Source organism: Lissotriton helveticus, chromosome 12, assembly GCF_964261635.1.
Source record: "Lissotriton helveticus chromosome 12, aLisHel1.1, whole genome shotgun sequence".
Classification (NCBI taxonomy): domain Eukaryota; kingdom Metazoa; phylum Chordata; class Amphibia; order Caudata; family Salamandridae; genus Lissotriton; species Lissotriton helveticus.
Genome location: NC_136073.1, coordinates 499,111,080 through 499,130,646, shown reverse-complemented (window position 1 = coordinate 499,130,646; position 19,567 = coordinate 499,111,080).

Sequence of the window (19,567 nt, the reverse complement as noted above, 5' to 3'; positions counted from 1 at the left end):
GACCAGAATCAAGCACCTAGGACCAGTTTCTGGCTATTAGCCGTCATCAGCCAGGATAGCTTGACTCCAGTGGTGTGGAGAGCACGGGACCCACGTCCGAGCATACCCTTTCCACTTAGGGTGACAAATGCAAAAACAACAGTTTATGGACAGAATGCAGAACAATGTCATACATTCACCCAGGTACAGAGATCTGGGCCTAAATCCATAGTTTGTATGCACTCCACACCACCCCAGTTCAGACATGGCCATATGTAAATCAGCCTTGACCGTGTGTTGTTCATGGGAACAGTCCAGCCCGAATTGCCAAGCCATGTCTTCCCTGGACCGGAATCAAGCATCCTAGGACCGGTTTCTGGCTATCAGCTGTCATCAGCCAGGATAGCTTGACTCCAGTGGTGTGGATAGCACAGGACTCACGTCTGAGCATACCCTTCCCACTCGGGGGAAAAACAATTGCAAAAACAACAGTTGATGGACAGAATGCAGAACAATGTCATACATTCACTCCAGTACAGAGATCTGGGCCTAAATCCATAGTTTTTTTGCACTCCACACCAACCCAGTTTAGACATGTCCATATGCAAATCAGCCTTGACCCTGTGCCTCATGGGAACAGTCCAGCCCGAACTGCCAAGCCATGTCTTCCCTGGACCGGAATCAAGCATTCTAGGACCGGTTTCTGGCTATCAGCCGCCATCAACCAGGATAGCTTGACTCCAGTGGTGTGGAGAGCACCGGACTCACATCTGAGCATACCTTTCCGACTCGGGGTGACAAACGCAAAAACAACAGATGATGGACAGAATGTAGAACAATGTCATACATTCACCCCAGTACAGAGATCTGGGCCTAAATCCATCGTTTTTTTGCACTCCACACCACTCCATTTCAGACATGGCCATACGCAAATCAGCCTTGACCCTGTGCCTCATGGGAACAGTCCAGCCCGAACTGCCAAGCCATGTCTTCCCTGGACCGGAATCAAGCATCCTAGGACCGGTTTCTGGCTATCAGCCGTCATCAGCCAGGATAGCTTGACTTCAGTGGTGTGGAGAGCACAGGACTCACGTCTGAGCATACCCTTCCCACTCGGGGTGACAAACAATTGCAAAAACAACAGTTGATGGACAGAATGTAGAACAATGTCATACATTCACCCCAGTACAGAGATCTGGGCCTAAATCCATAGTTTTATTGCACTCTACACCAACCTAGTTTAGACATGGCCATATGCAAATCAGCCTTGACCCTGTGCCTCATGGGAACAGTCCAGCCCGAACTGCTAAGCCATGTCTTCCCTGGACCGGAATCAAGCATTCTAGGACCGGTTTCTGGCTATCAGCCGCCATCAACCAGGATAACTTGACTCCAGTGGTGTGGGGAGCACCGGACTCACATCTGAGCATACCTTTCCGACTCGGGGTGACAAACGCAAAAACAACAGATGATGGACAGAATGCAGAACAATGTCATACATTCACCCCAGTACAGAGATCTGGGCCTAAATCCATTGTTTTTTTGCACTCCACACCACCCCAGTTCAGACATGTCCATATGCAAATCAGCCTTGACCCTGTGCCTCATGGGAACAGTCCAGCCCGAACTGCCAAGCCATGTCTTTCCTGGACCGGAATCAAGCACCTAGGACCAGTTTCCGGCTATCAGCCGTCATCAGCCAGGATAGCTTGACTCCAGTGGTGTGGAGAGCACGGGACTCACATCTGAGCATACCCTTCCCACTCGGGGTGACAAATGCAAAAACAACAGTAGATGGACAGAATGCAGAACAATGTCATACATTCACCCCAGTACAGAGATCTGGGCCTAAATCCATCGTTTTTTTGCACTCCACACAACCCCAGTTCAGACATGGCCATATGCAAATCAGCCTTGACCCTGTGCCTCATGGAACAGTCCAGCCGGAACTGACAAGCCATGTCTTCTCTGGACCGGAATCAAGCATCCTAGGACCGGTTTTCTTGCTATAAGCCGTCATTAGCCAGGATAGCTTGACTTCAGTGGTGTGGAGAGCACAGGACTCACGTCTGAGCATACCCTTCCCACTCGGGGTGACAAATGCAAAAACAACAGTTGAAGGACAGAATGCAGAACAATGTCATACATTCACCGAAGTACAGAGATATGGGCCTACATACATTGTTTTTTTGCACTCCACACCACCCCAGTTTAGACATGGCCATGTTCAAATCAGCCTTGACCCTGTGCCTCATAGGAAGAGTCCAGCCCGAACTGCCAAGCCATGTCTTCCTTGGACCGGAATCAAGCATCCTAGGACCGGTTTCTGGCTATCAGCCGTCATCAGCCAGGATAGCTTGACTCCAGTGGTGTGGATAGCACAGGACTCACGTCTGAGCATACCCTTTCCACTTAGGGTGACAAATGCAAAAAACAACAGTTGATGGACAGAATGCAGAACATTGTCATACATTCACCCCAGTACAGAGATCTGGGCCTAAATCCATAGTTTTTTTGCACTCCACACCAACCCAGTTTAGACATGGCCATATGCAAATCAGCCTTGACCCTGTGCCTCATGGGAACAGTCCAGCCCAAACTGCCAAGCCATGTCTTCCCTGGACCGAAATCAAGCATTCTAGGACCGGTTTCTGGCTATCAGCCGTCATCAGCCAGGATAGCTTGACTCCAGTGGGGTGGAGAGCACCAGACTCACATCTGAGCATACCTTTCCGACTCGGGGTGACAAACGCAAAAACAACAGATGATGGACAGAATGCAGAACAATGTCATACATTCACCCCAGTACAGAGATCTGGGCCTAAATCCATCTTTTTTTTGCACTCCACACCACCCCAGTTCAGACATGGCCATATGCAAATCAGCCTTGACCCTGTGCCTCATGGGAACAGTCCAGCCCGAACTGCCAAGCCATGTCTTCCCTGGACTGGAATCAAGCATCCTAGGACCGCTTTCTGGCTATCAGCTGTCATCAGCCAGGATAGCTTGACTTCAGTGGTGTGGAGAGCACAGGACTCACGTCTGAGCATACCCTTCCCACTCGGGGTGACAAATGCAAAAACAACAGATGATGGACAGAATGCAGAATAATGTCATACATTCACCCCAGTACAGCGATCTGGGCCTAAATCCAACCTTTGTTGCACTCCACACAACCCTAGTTCAGACATGACCATATGTAAATCAGCCTTGACCCTGTGCCTCATGGAAACAGTCCAGCCCGAATTGACAAGCCATGTCTTCCCTGGACCGGAATCAAGCATCCTAGGACCGGTTTTCTTGCTATAAGCCGTCATCAGCCAGGATAGCTTGACTCCAGTGGTGTGGAGAGCACAGGACTCACGTCTGAGCATAACCTTTCCACTCAGGGTGACAAATGCAAAAACAACAGTTGGTGAACAGAATGCAGAACAATGTCATACATTCACCCCAGTACAGAGATCTGGGACTACATCCATTGTTTTTTTGCACTCCACACCACCCCAGTATAGACATGGCCATATTCAAATCATCCTTGACCCTGTGCCTCATGGGAGGAGTCCAGCCCGAACTGCCAAGCCATGTCTTCCCTGGACCGGAATCAAGCATCCTAGGACCGGTTTCTGGCTATCAGCCGTCTTCAGCCAGGACAGCTTGACTCCAGTTGTGTGGATAGCACAGAACTCACGTCTGAGCCTACCCTTCCCTTTCGGGGGCAAAATAATTGCAAAAACAACAGTTGATGGACAGAATGCAGAACAATGTCATACATTCACCCCAGTACAGAGATCTGGGCCTAAATCCATAGTTTTTTTGCACTCCACACCAACCCAGTTTAGACATGGCCATATGCAAATCAGCCTTGACCCTGTGCCTCATGGGAACAGTCCAGCCCGAACTGCCAAGCCATGTCTTCCCTGGACCGGAATCAAGCATTCTAGGACCGGTTTCTGGCTATCAGCCGCCATCAACCAGTATAGCTTGACTCCAGTGGTGTGGAGAGCACCGGACTCACATCTGAGCATACCTTTCCGACTCGGGGTGACAAACGCAAAAACAACAGATGATGGACAGAATGCAGAACAATGTCATACATTCACCCCAGTACAGAGATCTGGGCCTAAATCCATCGTTTTTTTGCACTTCACACCACCCCAGTTCAGACATGGCCATATGCAAATCAGCCTTGACCCTGTGCCTCATGGAACAGTCCAGCCGGAACTGACAAGCCATGTCTTCTCTGGACCGGAATCAAGCATCCTAGGACCGGTTTTCTTGCTATAAGCCGTCATCAGCCAGGATAGCTTGACTTCAGTGGTGTGGAGAGCACAGGACTCACGTCTGAGCATACCCTTCCCACTCGGGGTGACAAATGCAAAAACAACAGTTGATGAACAGAATGCAGAACAATGTCATGCATTCACCGAAGTACAGAGATATGGGCCTACATCCATTGTTTTTTTGCACTCCACACCACCCCAGTTTAGACATGGCCATATTCAAATCAGCCTTGACCCTGTGCCTCATGGGAAGAGTCCAGGCCGAACTGCCAAGCCATGTCTTCCCTGGACCGGAATCAAGCATCCTAGGACCGGTTTCTGGCTATCAGCCGTCATCAGCCAGGATAGCTTGACTCCAGTGGTGTGGATAGCACAGGACTCACGTCTGAGCATACCCTTCCCACTCGGGGGCAAAACAATTGCAAAAACAACAGTTGATGTACAGAATGCAGAACAATGTCATACATTCACCCCAGTACAGAGATCTGGGCCTAAATCCATCGTTTTTTTGCACTCCACACCAACGCAGTTTAGACATGGCCATATGCAAATCAGCCTTGACCATGTGCCTCATGGGAACAGTCCAGCCCGAACTGCTAAGCCATGTCTTCCCTGGACCGGAATCAAGCATTCTAGGACCGGTTTCTGGCTATCAGCCGCCATCAACCAGGATAGCTTGACTCCAGTGGTGTGGGGAGCACCGGACTCACATCTGAGCATACCTTTCCGACTCGGGGTGACAAACGCAAAAACAACAGATGATGGACAGAATGCAGAACAATGTCATACATTCACCCCAGTACAGAGATCTGGGCCTAAATCCATCGTTTTTATGCACTCCACACCACCCCAGTTCAGACATGTCCATATGCAAATCAGCCTTGACCCTGTGCCTCATGGGAACAGTACAGCCCGAACTGCCAAGCCATGTCTTCCCTGGACCGGAATCAAGCATCCTAGGACCGGTTTCTGGCTATCAGCCGTCATCAGCCAGGATAGCTTGACTCCAGTGGTGTGGATAGCACAGGACTCACGTCTGAGCATACCCTTCCCACTCGGGGTGACAAATGCAAAAACAACAGTTGATGAACAGAATGCAGAACAATGTCATACATTCACCGTAGTACAGAGATATGGGCCTACATCCATTGTTTTTTTGCACTCCACACCACCCCAGTTTAGACATGGCCATATTCAAATCAGCCTTGACCCTGTGCCTCATAGGAAGAGTCCAGCCCGAACTGCCAAGCCATGTCTTCCCTGGACCGGAATCAAGCATCCTAGGACCGGTTTATGGCTATCAGCCGTCATCAGCCAGGATAGCTTGACTCCAGTGGTGTGGATAGCACAGGACTCACGTCTGAGCATACCCTTTCCACTTAGGGTGACAAATGCAAAAACAACAGTTGATGGACAGAATGCAGAACAATGTCATACATTCACCCCAGTACAGAGATCTGGGCCTAAATCCATAGTTTTCTTGCACTCCACACCAACCCAGTTTAGACATGGCCATATGCAAATCAGCCTTGACCCTGTGCCTCATTGGAACAGTCCAGCCCAAACTGCCAAGCCATGTCTTCCCTGGACCGAAATCAAGCATTCTAGGACCGGTTTCTGGCTATCAGCCGTCATCAGCCAGGATAGCTTGACTCCAGTGGTGTGGAGAGCACCGGACTCACATCTGAGCATACCTTTCCGACTCGGGGTGACAAACGCAAAAACAACAGATGATGGACAGAATGCAGAACAATGTCATACATTCACCCCAGTACAGAGATCTGGGCCTAAATCCATCGTTTTTTTGCACTCCACACCACCCCAGTTCAGACATGGCCATATGCAAATCAGCCTTGACCCTGTGCCTCATGGGAACAGTCCAGCCCGAACTGCCAAGCCATGTCTTCCCTGGACCGGAATCAAGCATCCTAGGACCGGTTTCTGGCTATCAGCTGTCATCAGCCAGGATAGCTTGACTGCAGTGGTGTGGAGAGCACAGGACTCACGTCTGAGCATACCCTTCCCACTCGGGGTGACAAATGCAAAAACAACAGTTGATGGACAGAATGCAGAATAATGTCATACATTCACCCCAGTACAGCGATCTGGGCCTAAATCCATCCTTTTTTGCACTCCACACAACCCTAGATCAGACATGGCCATATGCAAATCAGCCTTGACCCTGTGCCTCATGGAAACAGTCCAGCCCGAATTGACAAGCCATGTCTTCCCTGGACCGGAATCAAGCATCCTAGGACCGGTTTTCTTGCTATAAGCCGTCATCAGCCAGGATAGCTTGACTCCAGTGGTGTGGAGAGCACAGGACTCACGTCTGAGCATACCCTTTCCACTCAGGGTGACAAATGCAAAAACAACAGTTGGTGAACAGAATGCAGAACAATGTCATACATTCACCCCAGTACAGAGATCTGGGACTACATCCATTGTTTTTTTGCACTCCACACCACCCCAGTTTAGACATGGCCATATTCATATCAGCCTTGACCCTGTGCCTCATGGAAGGAGTCCAGCCCGAACTGCCAAGCCATGTCTTCCCTGGACCGGAATCAAGCATCCTAGGACCGGTTTCTGGCTATCAGCCGTCATCAGCCAGGATAGCTTGACTCCAGTGGTGTGGATAGTACAGGACTCACGTCTGAGCCTACCCTTCCCTTTTGGGGGCAAAACAATTGCAAAAACAACAGTTGATGGATAGAATGCAGAACAATGTCATACATTCACCCCAGTACAGAGATCTGGGCCTAAATCCATAGTTTTTTTGCACTCCACACCAACCCAGTTTAGACATGGCCATATGCAAATCAGCCTTGACCCTGTGCCTCATGGGAACAGTCCAGCCCGAACTGCCAAGCCATGTCTTCCCTGGACCGGAATCAAGCATTCTAGGACCGGTTTCTGGCTATCAGCCGCCATCAACCAGGATAGCTTGACTCCAGTGGTGTGGAGAGCACCGCACTCACATCTGAGCATACCTTTCCGACTCGGGGTGACAAACGCAAACACAACAGATGATGGACAGAATGCAGAACAATGTCATACATTCACCCCAGTACAGGGATCTGGGCCCAAATCCATCATTTTTTTGCACTCCACACCACCCCAGTTCAGACATGGCCATGTGCAAATCAGCCTTGACCCTGTGCCTCATGGGAAATGTCCAGCCCGAACTGACAAGCCATGTCTTTCCTGAACCGTGTAACTGCAGGACTCGTGAGTACTGCGCATGCATGCGCATTTAGAGTGTGGACCTTAACCCTGTCTCCACTCTCCATGCGCGTGCATGCGCAGTCCTTGAGATTCCTGCATCGAAGGGAAGTTTCACAGCCCAGGACTGGAAGAAGAATCCTGCACCGAGGAGGCCACGCCGTGATCCAGGTAAGGAGGGCTCGGGCAGGGGCAGGGCTTGTCTGACCTTAGGGGTGGGTGCCAGGAGCAAACTCTGCCACATGGCATAATCTGAGTTTTTTCCCAAGTTCATGCTCCCAGCAGAGCGTGGAGATGGAAAAATTCCGCAAATTCCGCTGTCAGAGCAAAGTTCGCCACCCACCATTAGTAGTAAGTAGTGTGTAAATGTAAATGTAATGTAATGTAATGTAGTGTGTCATTTCCCAACATCTAAAGTATATATCTGAAAGCCTGCCAAAAATGGTTTTTATAGATTTTTTTATAGCTTATATTTTAGCCGTTCAAAACATAGTTGATATACTGCATGTGTCCCTCATTTGATAATGTCCAGTGTTTTGAACCTTAGCTGATTGGATACCATTAGAAAAAAATACTAATATTTGCCCCAACTGTGTAGTGATTTAAATTGTGTTTAGGTTCATGTTGATTGCCGAGTTAGTGTTTAAGATGACACACTCACTCACTGTTTTATAGGCTCAAATAAGATATTTGCTACATTAAATATCACAGGTCACATATAAAACATGACTATTTTGGCACATTTAAGGGCTCTTGTGTAGAGGACCACGCCTGATTAAAAAACATGGGTACGCCTGCAGTCTGTTTTGTAGGGCGCTATCAAAATCACAGGTAGAGAACGCAGTGGTTTGGGAAGTCTAATCCCTCCATCTAAAAGAAAAACACATTTATTTTCCTTTATCATTACATGCATTTTTCCTTATTTACCACTGTGCACTGTGTGTTAAGGAACGGTTTTTGAATGAGAAATTGCAGTCACATAAAAAATGAGATTCTGTAGTCAAAATCATAGAAGCAAATAAACATTAATTTCGAATGATGCTATGGTAAATGGAAGCAAATGATTTACTGCTTGCTTTGAGCTCGTAGTAAATTATGTCTTAACAATTAATAAGACCGGTGTCTGGCATATTAACCCTGAGCTCCCCGCTTAAGCACACAAATAAAGCAATTTAACAGAGCATTGAAAATGATCAAAACATTTTCGATGAAGGGATGTAAATAATAAAAGCAGCGCACCCCAATTAGAAGTAGAAATGACAAAAAGAGTGAGCAAGGGAGAGAGAGAGAGAGAGAGGGGAGTGAAACTACATGAGGAGGGAATAAAGAGAGAGACAGAGGGAAAAAGAAGAAAGAATGAAAGGAGAGGAGAGGAAAGGAAAGGGGATAGAGGAGATGAGAGGAAAAGAAAGGAATGGAAAGGAGAGGGTAAGGGGGAGGGGAGGGGAGGGAAGGGGAGGAGAGGAGAGGAGGCGAGGGGAGGGGGAGGGGAGATGTTATGTTATGTTATGTTATGTTAACCGATTCTTCTATAGCGCGGCAGCTACTCCAGAAGGAGTGTCCCGGCGCTTTGGCGAAGAGGTCCTTCGAGGAGGCAACATAACTAAGAAACCAAAAGGAGAGGCAAGGGGCCTATCTAGTAAAGAGCCAAGTTTTTAAAGCCTTTCTAAAGGACATAAGACTGGGAATCTGTCTAAGGGAAAGGGGGAGCTCATTCCAGGCACGAGGAGCCAAGTGATGGAAGGAACGACCGCCCTGTCTAGCACGTTTAATGGTCGGGACTACCATTTTAAACAAGAAGGCGGACCGTAGGGCTCTGTTGGGTTTGTAAGAGACAAGACGTTTCCTAATATAGGAAGGGCCAGTATCGTGGAGGGCTTTGTAGGTCAACGTCAGGCTTTTAAAAAGGACTCTCTTAGCTATTGGGAGCCAATGTAGTTCTTTTAACAGGTTAGAAGCACTGGCGCGTCTGGGAAGCCCATAGATGGCCCGAGCAGCCGAATTCTGGACTACCTGGAGTCTCCTTTCAAGGTATTTAGGGAGACCCAAGTAGAGGGCATTTGCATAGTCCAGTCTGGACCCTACTAGTGCTTGGACAATGACCCTGCGATGATTGATTGAAATCAAGGGAAGAAATTTTCTAAGCATCCGAAGGATGCCGAAACATTTCCCAGTAAGGCAAGATATTTGAGGCCCAAAGGTTAAGTCATTGTCTACAATGATTCCAAGATTTTTGGCTTTGACACTTGCATTTGCAGGTGGAAACAAGTCCGATGGCCACCAGCTTTTCCAATTTGGTTCGGTGGCACAGCCAAAGAAAAGCAACTCCGATTTATCGGAGTTGCATTTCAAGCCGCGTCCCCGGAACCAACCAAAGACTGCCTCTAAACATCCTCTGATGCGAGCCCCGTCGAACACCTCGTTCCTTTTACAAGTAAACAGGAGCTGGGTGTCGTCAGCATAGGACACGATCTGGGCGCCGTAAGACTCCGCCACCTCTGCAAGGGGGGCCAAAAAGATGTTAAAAAGCAGGGGGCTAAGAATAGACCCCTGAGGGACCCCTACTTCCAGAGGTGCCATTGCGGCGGAGTGAGGGGGCGCCCAGATCGTTTGTCGACGGCCGGCTAGGAAAGATTTCAGCCAGTTCCACACCGTCCCCCGAAGACCACACTCCCAGAGTCGTGTTAGGAGGGTCTCATGGGGAACGGTGTCGAACGCCGCCGACAAGTCCAACATAACCAACATGGCCTTTCCTCCCGCATCCAACACCTCTCTAATAGCGACGGTGACTTCAAGTAGCGCGGTCTCCGTGCTATGGTTAGCACGAAAACCGGATTGAGTGTAGTGCAACAGATGATTCTCTTCGATAAAATTTGAGATTGATCTGTGCACATGTCTTTCGGCCACCTTCGCTAGAGCAGGAAGAAGCGAGATTGGCCTATAGTTGGCATGTACGATGGGATCAAGGGCTGGTTTTTTGAGAAGTGGAAGAATGAGAGCACACTTCCAAGCCCGCGGGACTACACCAGAAGACAATGAGGAGTTGAGGATGGAATTGATGAGGACATTTAGAACTGGGGCTATTTTATTGAGGCATGACACAGGACAGGGATCGAGTGGGGAGCCTGATTTCAGTCCTGTAAGAAGGTCTAAGGAAGAGGCCAGACTCAGCGAAGGGAGATGAGGGGAGGTGGAGAGGGGAGGGGCAGGGGAGGGGAGGGTACTTAGCAAATCATTTTGAACATACCTGTTGTTCATTTCCCTCAGCAAAATAAAAACCTGACACCCTCTCCCTCCTTCTGGCACCCCACTATATATCTTCAATGTTGGCATAAGAAAATGGTGTTAAGAAGAGCTCACAAGGAAGGAAAAGTCTAACTTCTAAGTAGCTAAAATGTGTGAGGTTGAATTGAGGCTGTAAGAAACCAAATTCTTAGGTCTGTGAAAGGAAACATGAGGGCAAGTGTAGATTTTGGAACTGAATATCTATTTGGAGGTTTGAATGACAAGCAGATTTAAACCTACTGGCAGCATTGTAGCATTTTGATAATTCAGATTATTTAGGCCCTTCTGGTTTGTCTTAGAAGAAGACAGAAGAAGTTAGGCTCCTGAGATGGCATTACTATGTTATTTTCAGAGTGGCATTTTTAGTATATACAAAGGCTCTCAATGAAGGGGCACCTTCCTGTACAAAAACTATCAAAAGAGGTGTTTTACTCATTCCATGTGTGCTGCAAAATGCAGCACAAATGGAAAGAGGAGAAAGGAATGAGCAATTAACTTTTTTTTCCTGTTTATGCCTCGCCTCGGGAGGTTTACAGATTTAGTGCTTCCCCAGGTGTATATGTTTTTGGAAATCTGGGGCAGCATCAAAGTCCATGGGTGTTGAATGAGAGAACCCACTGCAATGCCCATGGAATGCCTCCCGGACACAGAGTAAGGTGAGGCAGCAATTTCCACTGCCGTGCCTTACTCATGATTTATGTGGCCACTCTAAGCCACGCAGGGTGGCTTTGCATGGCTTCATAAATCTTTATGAGAGCCCTGCGTTATATATGTATCACTTTACGTGGTGCAAAAGTGAATAAGGGATCTCATAAATAAGCCCCGAAGGGCATAAGGAGAGCAGGGGATATGAGGGTATAAAGCATCCTGCAGGGCCGCCATTGGGTGCAAGCCAAACACCACCACTGCTTAGTCCCAAGAGGGGGGAGTGGTGTCATTACTCAAAAAAGAATTACTAGTGGGGTATTTCTGGCTTAGTGCTATTGACAAAGCCAGGCTGGTCGGAAGGTTCGTATTTACATTGCCCTCTCTGGGGTGACTTAATCATGCTGCAAGGAAATGCACATCTAACAGCATAAGTGGGCACATTTGGTGTTAGTGTTATCTCATTATTTTGGCAATTTTAGACAGAAAGGTGACTAGACAATCTTTGCAAAGGCGCTTCCACTGCGCTACAACACATGATGCTGCCTTTTTAGTAACTTTTAATTTATTTGACCTAAAAAAATTATGTTGAAATTTGCAGATTATGCAAGAAATGATTGATTATGCTGCAAATGTGGCAATTCCATAACTATGTGGAAAACGCCACAGCAGCAAAAATGTATAGTTCCAATGGGCCTGCATATTGTTTTGTGTTTCTTGATGCAGTGCTTCAGTCCTAAAATGTAGTGAATTAAAGTAGTTGTAGCTCTTATGATTGATTGGTTATGTATCACTGTTTAACATTTCGAGGTGCATTTTGATGTAATACTTGTAATGAAAGCCTTAGAGTAAGCTGTTTGATCCTCCAGCTTGTTTCATTGAATTTTGTGAAGAATGCACATGGTGTCAGCTATAACTTTAAAACAAGAGAACTTAGGGTGGGCGATAAATTCCGCTCTGTCAGTGGAGTTCACATTGAAAAATCAAATTGTGTGGCAGCAAACAACCAGCACCCACTGTCATAACATGTAGGACTGTTTGCATGGATTCTGCAGTGCAGAACAAGTTCCTGGTGCTGAAAATAAGCTTTAGCAGCGTGACGTGTTGATTCCGTCCACTCACAGAACTCCGCTGATTCTCACTGGGGTTTCATGTAAATCAGCAGAACTCTGTGAAGTAAAACTCACGAGTTCTGTCCACTCCTAAACAAAACATGGACACGGGGCCCAACATTTTTCTTTAGAGCACCCGGCAAATGCCAAAGTTGTGGAATACCAAAGATGCTTGGCGTTGATTCCATCTCATGTCTGTTTCTTCCACCATGTATGTGTTCAGCTCACTTTTGCAGGTTCTTTTTCATCCTTACCCTCTTCCTTTGTCAGAGAGTCCTTTCTCTCTCCACTTCAATAACCTTTTTTTCACTTTTTGTCAAAGATGTTTAGCCAGCATAAAATAGAAAAAACCTCTGGCTTGTTTTATGATGGTGTGCCCAAAATTATGTACAAATTTGCAAATCTTACCTTACTGACCTCAACTCATTCTTATTTTCTGCTACTTATCTGCGACCATATTCCCAATTTTGTTATCACAGTGTTATTTTTATACATTTCGGAAAGTGCAGTTAACTAAATGATGTCGAATAAATAAAATTAGCAGTTAGCTAAATGATGTGAAATACAATAAATTCACAAATAAATAAGACAATGTCCACAAATGTCCTACAGTTTATCAGAAAAGTGCCAATTGCCATTGGATCTCTTTGCTCAAATAAAATGACAAGTTGCAATCCTACTTGTAAACCTATCTCAACCTCAGTGGCACTTGTACTTTAATATGTCTCAAAATCTTAGCACTTGTTAAAATGCAGCTTTCGTAGCATGCTGTATAAGGCCATGTGTAAATGTAAGAAAATCCCAGAGGCACACCCCTTCAATCTATGGGCTAGATGTACTAATGCATTTTTTGTGGCCTTGAAATGTGTATTCACGAATTTGGAGTGTTTTCAACCACAAAATGGTCTTTTGGTATGTACCAAACTCAAATTGTGATTCAGTAACACTTTACTGAATCACAATTTTGGTTTGTTACTATATACTGTGGCTCAAATTGTGGGACAACTTTTACAGAATTGTTTTTGATTTTGCAAACCGGCCTATGTACTAATAGGTCAGTTGACAAAATACAGAATTACAGTAGATCTCAATTCCATCTACCTCATCAATATTTATGATTGTGAACAACTATGATTAACCACAAACACTGGGATGGTAAAAATCTTTTTTTTTGTTATAACACTCATCCCATTTTCCTTAAAGCAAAACAAGATGCATTTCAAACAAAAAAAACAATGAAAATGTTCTCAAACATTTTTTTGGTGTAGGCCCTGTTTCCATGAACCACCATCTACCTCTAAAAACTTTTTTACCACCTCCTTTTCCATGGTTGTAAAATATAATTTGTGGAGCATAAATGCATACCATAAGGAATTGCTAATTGGATGTGTCGCCCTAAACACACCACTTACAAATACTTATTCCTTATTGTCCCAAACCCATTTAATGATTTGGAAAGCCCTTTTTTAACTGTAAATTGACATTAGTACATTTCGAGCAGTGGGGTTGCAGTTCCAAACCCTCAGGGTTACCAAATCTGCGGGGTTTTGACAGTTAAACTACTTTGTACATGAGGCTTACCATCATCTAGCTTCTACCTTTCTCTAATACCTCCCTCATTAGCTTAGTGTTGCAGTTGTGCACAATAATAAACTATAAATTAGGTATTGAGGTTCTTCTTCTGATTTATAGACAACGTAAAGCACTGAACTTTTACACAAACTTTAAAAGTTTTCTGTAAGATCAAAAAGAAATAAAACGTACTATTCTCTTCTAGAAAATGTTGGATTTTGGTTGGTGATAACTTCTCTCAATTCCACTTCAGACAATAAAGTTCTATGTATGTGAAAATAGTTGGGAATAAAATTAGTATATCCCTATTTCATTCAATGACAAATTATGAAGTAGTCTGAAAACATCTCTGCCACATATAAATACCAATTTCTCTGCCAAATACCGATAAGCTGAAAATCATTCATTGGGCCTTGACCATCTGCCTCATTTTCTTTACTTGGTTTGTAAATGATGTTCTTGATTCATCAATGTAGGAATTTTAGGGAAGATTCCTAAACTAAAACCAGAATTTGTGGTCCAACCCACCTACCATGACTATCTGATCTAGACCCTAAGATATTAACTTCTTATATCGGCTACATAAAAACGCTCATTTTCGAATTATTTTAATTTTGATCGGTAAATAAATATTTTTGCAACCCAACATGAGATAAGTTCTTGTGCTTTCTTTGAATGAACGTATGTCTGTAATAAACATATGATATGAACATTTATTATTTCTAAGTGATATACAATATTTTCCTTGTGAGTTTATTAACATTGCTCCCTTACCTAGAAGAGCCCTGATCTTCAGCCTGGTCTTCTCATTTCCATGATAAATGCTCAGGAAAAAATATTAGCTCTTTGACTCATTTGAATCATTTTAGGGCTCTAGGATTCAATGGTTCTGATTGAGCATAATAATGCTTTTATGTTGATTATAAAGAAAAATCTTCATACAGTCTGTTAAACAATTGCACAAAAATAAGCTATAAGAGTGAAACATAGGCAGCAATCATGAAAAGGCAGTGCGCCTTCGAAATCCGTCTTGACAGCCGAAATGTTTACTTACCAAACTGAAATACAACCAGATCCCCAACCCCTTTGTACTATGTTCTCTAGGTCCATAACTCTTGTTTTGGTTGTTCCTGGGTGAGAGGGTTGAAGTCATTGCAGTCAGCAGGGCAGTGCAAGAACAGTTAGCAGACATAGTATGTAACGCATTCTAAAAATAGACACAGTTTGCTCTCCCCATGCCCATCTTGTCATCTGCCAGTTTGAATTTGGTAACTAAAAGGCCAAAGTCTAAAACATTAGTTATTTTTAGCTGTTACATTTTGGGATGCAATGAGAAACTTTCTGCCGGCCCAGGAATTTAGAGTTTTCTAATCATGGTAGTCGATTTGTATCCCACAAACCTAAAACATTGTAGCTCTAAGAAAAAAATGTCACATATAGGAGGCATGCAAAATAAGTCACTGCTTTGCCCCTTAGTGAGTCTGTGCCATGTCTCATGACCCAGAACTCCTTACCCTTCCCCTGCCACTCTCTCCCATACACTCAACCTGAACGGGTCTCAAACCTATATTTTTCTCGAAGTATGTTACCAATCAGCTGATAGATGCTATCTTAGCATTAATATTTACCCAACCATGCTCATGCCAATATCTGCCCACCTTTCCTTGAAACAAAACATCTAAGTCTGCCAGAAATCTATAAGCTAATGAATAACAACAGAAGCAGTCACACAAAGCATGCCAAAAAAAATACTTTCAAGTTTCCTCACTAACCACCCTCTCGTCACTCTTGCCTACCCTCAAACCTTGTTTCTACAACTCATAATTGAAATTCAAAAGGATAGTGTTGGACTTGGCCTTCTCTGCAGCATCACTCTCAAACATTTTGCCTCCACTCTATTTTAAAAAAAAATAATGTATTGGCCTTAGGACTGTATTCTCCCACTGCTAACCGGTGCTAGAGTGTATGTGCTCACTCCTTAAAACACAATAAAATTGGCTTACACCTAATTAGACTATTACATTTACCCTTTTGTCCCTAGGAAAGTGGTATACCATATACTCAGGGCCTTTAAATTAAATGCTACTAGTGGGCCTGCTACACATATTGTGCTACCTACTTAGGAGCTCCTCAAAACAAGTCCCAGGTCTGCTTACAGCCTTAATGCAATTTTAAACTAGCAATCTGACTTGGAAAAGTGAACTCATTCCCAAACCTTACATTCCTCTTGTATTACATTTGTCACTCCCAAGGTAGGCTCTAGGTAGCTCATAGAGCAGAGTGTATTGAAATTAAAAGGTTGGGAGTGTACTTTTAAGTTTTACATGGCCTGGCAGTGAAAAACTCACAAATTAGTTTTTTACTTCTGTGGGGCCTAACTCTCAAATAGGATACCATTTAGGTAGCCTTATTACATTTAATAAGCTTTAACTTTTGATTGGGATCAGGTAAACATGTTTGGTGTCTGAATAATTTCAGTTTAAAACACTCTTTAATGATAAATTCTGATTCTGATTAAAAAACTATGTATCTTGTCTCTCTCACAGAGATTCTTAATATGGTTAGACCGCAAGCACTGAGAGAACTATTATTGCATTGATTGTATTAATAAGAGGGACATCATTTGCACAGAGGTCACAATTGTCCAGTGCACTTGTAATCAAGTTACAGATTCTAAGTGGTTTCCACTTTTTCCAGGCCATTTCCTCCAATAGATTTCAGCAGATTTGATATGCCAATATCTGTCAGGGGAACAAAGTTGGGGTGCAATAATTATTTTACAAATTAGAATTTCAGTTAATGAGCAAACACTTGCTTGCGAAGAAATTGCAATTTAACCTCTCACTCACTCATAATCAGGTCCACTATATCCATATGCCAGTGGAAAAATGGCACCATTGTTCCAAATTACCTATCTTTAAAAATAGTTTTGTCCTATTTGTTTCCCTAATGGCGGGCAGCATCCTTCACTGTCTGGAGGTGGTGTGAATGAGTTTGCCAGTGATCCTTTCCAGACACCATCAGATTCCTTAATGAGGCAAGCTGGTGCTCGCTTCTGGGCTGTCTCAATATTATTCATGTGATGTCACTTTCTGAGGTTTTTTCCTAGCCCCCAAGGACCATTACAGACAAAGCTGATGGGTGGGGCTACAGTAGAGGCTGAGGGGAGCTATTACTCTCCAGCATGCCTGCCAGCTCAATGCTCTTTAATCTGTTGGTGGTAGGGAGGAAGGTAGTGGGGGTGCGCGGAACTCACATAATTTCCTATAGCACAATTACCACAAAATTATGGACAATTATCCAAAATGCTTCTCAAACATAAAAAAAAAATACTCAAATGCTCTCTTCGGGTAACAATTCAACTCAAAAATGAGATTTTTAGCTGCTTTACAGCCGTTTGCATTCAAAACACCACAGCTCACAAACATTACCTGAGCAAGCTCCTTCTGGGAAAAATCTACCTGATATATTTCTTGACCACCCACAATAAAGGAACTGCTAATCACATTCAATACTTTGTTGCTCATGTTCAAGTTTGTAGATTCACACTCAAAGATGCCGCTCTGATTAAAAAATTACTTAAACTGTACATTTTGTGTTAAAATGTCTCCCTAAAATGATGCTATGTGGTGGTAATTCTGTGTACAATTTGTTATGCAAAATTACCAAAATCATTCAGCGTAACTAAACCTTCACTCAGGCCTAGGAGATGAGTGAGAGGGCAGTTGAAGCAACCCAGGTCCTCTCAATGTCCTTCCCATCACCCCGAAAAGAAAACTGAAATAAACAAACCAGGAGGTGTGAATTGGAAGGCGATGGACAAGTATTATTCATAGACCTCTCCTTCTAATTTCCAATTCCAGATTTAATTTCATTTCAAAGAGATTCTCTATTTCCAAGAGCTTCTCTATCCAATTGAAGCACTGGTAAAAGAAGAGTGCTGTGTCTGTACCACAGCAAAGATCCAGTCACTATTTGGGATTCCTTTAGGCTAACAAACAGTTTCAGCCCAGCAAAGAACTGTTAGAAATGGGATTTCTGGTTTGCTAAGGCTTGCACCAAAGCCAGGCAGAAACCCCCACTGTAGTCAGGGTAAGGAAGTTGCACGCTGAAGATAACCCCTGCTCAACCCCTTGGTAGCTTGGCATGAGCAGGCAGGCTTATTCCAGAGCCAATGTGTAAAGCGGTTGTGCAACACCACAAATAGCAGCAACAAACTAGGCACAGCACAAAAGAACTCCACACAAGGTTAAATAAAAAAAATAGCCTTTGTATTATCATAAACACATTAGAAACCTAATCACACATTTATACTGTGCCAACTGGCATGAGCAATATTCACAGGGGATTATATACAGGACCGGGCCACGGTCAGAACCATCAAAATGCAGGTAAGTAAATGCAAAACACAACCAGTAACTGCTGGTACCATAATGACCTAAGCATTATCATATTAGCTTTAGACACCATCCTGAAATATCATAACCTGACATTAGGCAATGAATCACATTAGGCCCAAATCTCATTAGCATAAACACATTACGCAACAATCGCGGTGCATAAATCACAATATACATGCATCATCAGCATAAACACCTTACGCATTAATCATTGTAGGCATCACATTAGGGCTTTGCACCCTACCAACATTAAACCTGTCCCCCAGGACAACTGGCCTCTAATGGGAGGGCCCCATTCCCTCTGTCCAGGAAGTCAGGGCTGCCAATGCAGCAGACAAAAAGTGCACAATACATTGGGGTTTTGGGAAATGTAACTCACCCCCTCCTCATCAACAACTTGCCCCCAAATGTTGCAGCTGCCTGCACTATCGCAGGGCAGCGGAAATGGCTAGGGCATCGCTGTGCCTTGTGAGCTCATAGGGACTCCTGCAACCAAAACGGCCCCCAAAGTGCAGTTGCCCGCTATGGCAGCGCAACTGAGTGAAGGAAAGGTACTGGCACTACTGTGCCGACTGGGAGCTCCTCGTTGCAGCTGCCGCTCTCTTTTAGGGCCGCTGAGACCAACAGGCATGGGCACCACTGTGCCCCATATGAGGCCCCACTGGTAACAAAAGAAGATACGGCTCTCCTGAGCTCCACTCACAGGGGCTCTCTGATTTCTCTGCTGGTCTCCTACTCCGGACTCCTCCTGAGCAGTTCTTCTTCCCTGCAGGTGGGGGCAGGCACCGGCAATGTGCCTCGGGCCCCCTCGCTAGCTGCCAGACTTCTCCTGGTAAAAAACTAAGGAGGATGCCACAGTAGGCATCCACAAGAGTCAGGTGGCGGCCCCATCAACTGGGTTTCTCCTGCAGACTTCATGGGCACACGCAGGGCTCCCACTGGCACACAGGATCCATTCTCGAGCAGACACCCCTTCCTCTCTCTCTCCCTTATGGCTTCTGGGTCTTTGTCACGCTGCGATTAGCAGCCACGGCCACGGTCACTTACCTCAGTGGCCCCGCCCAGAGTC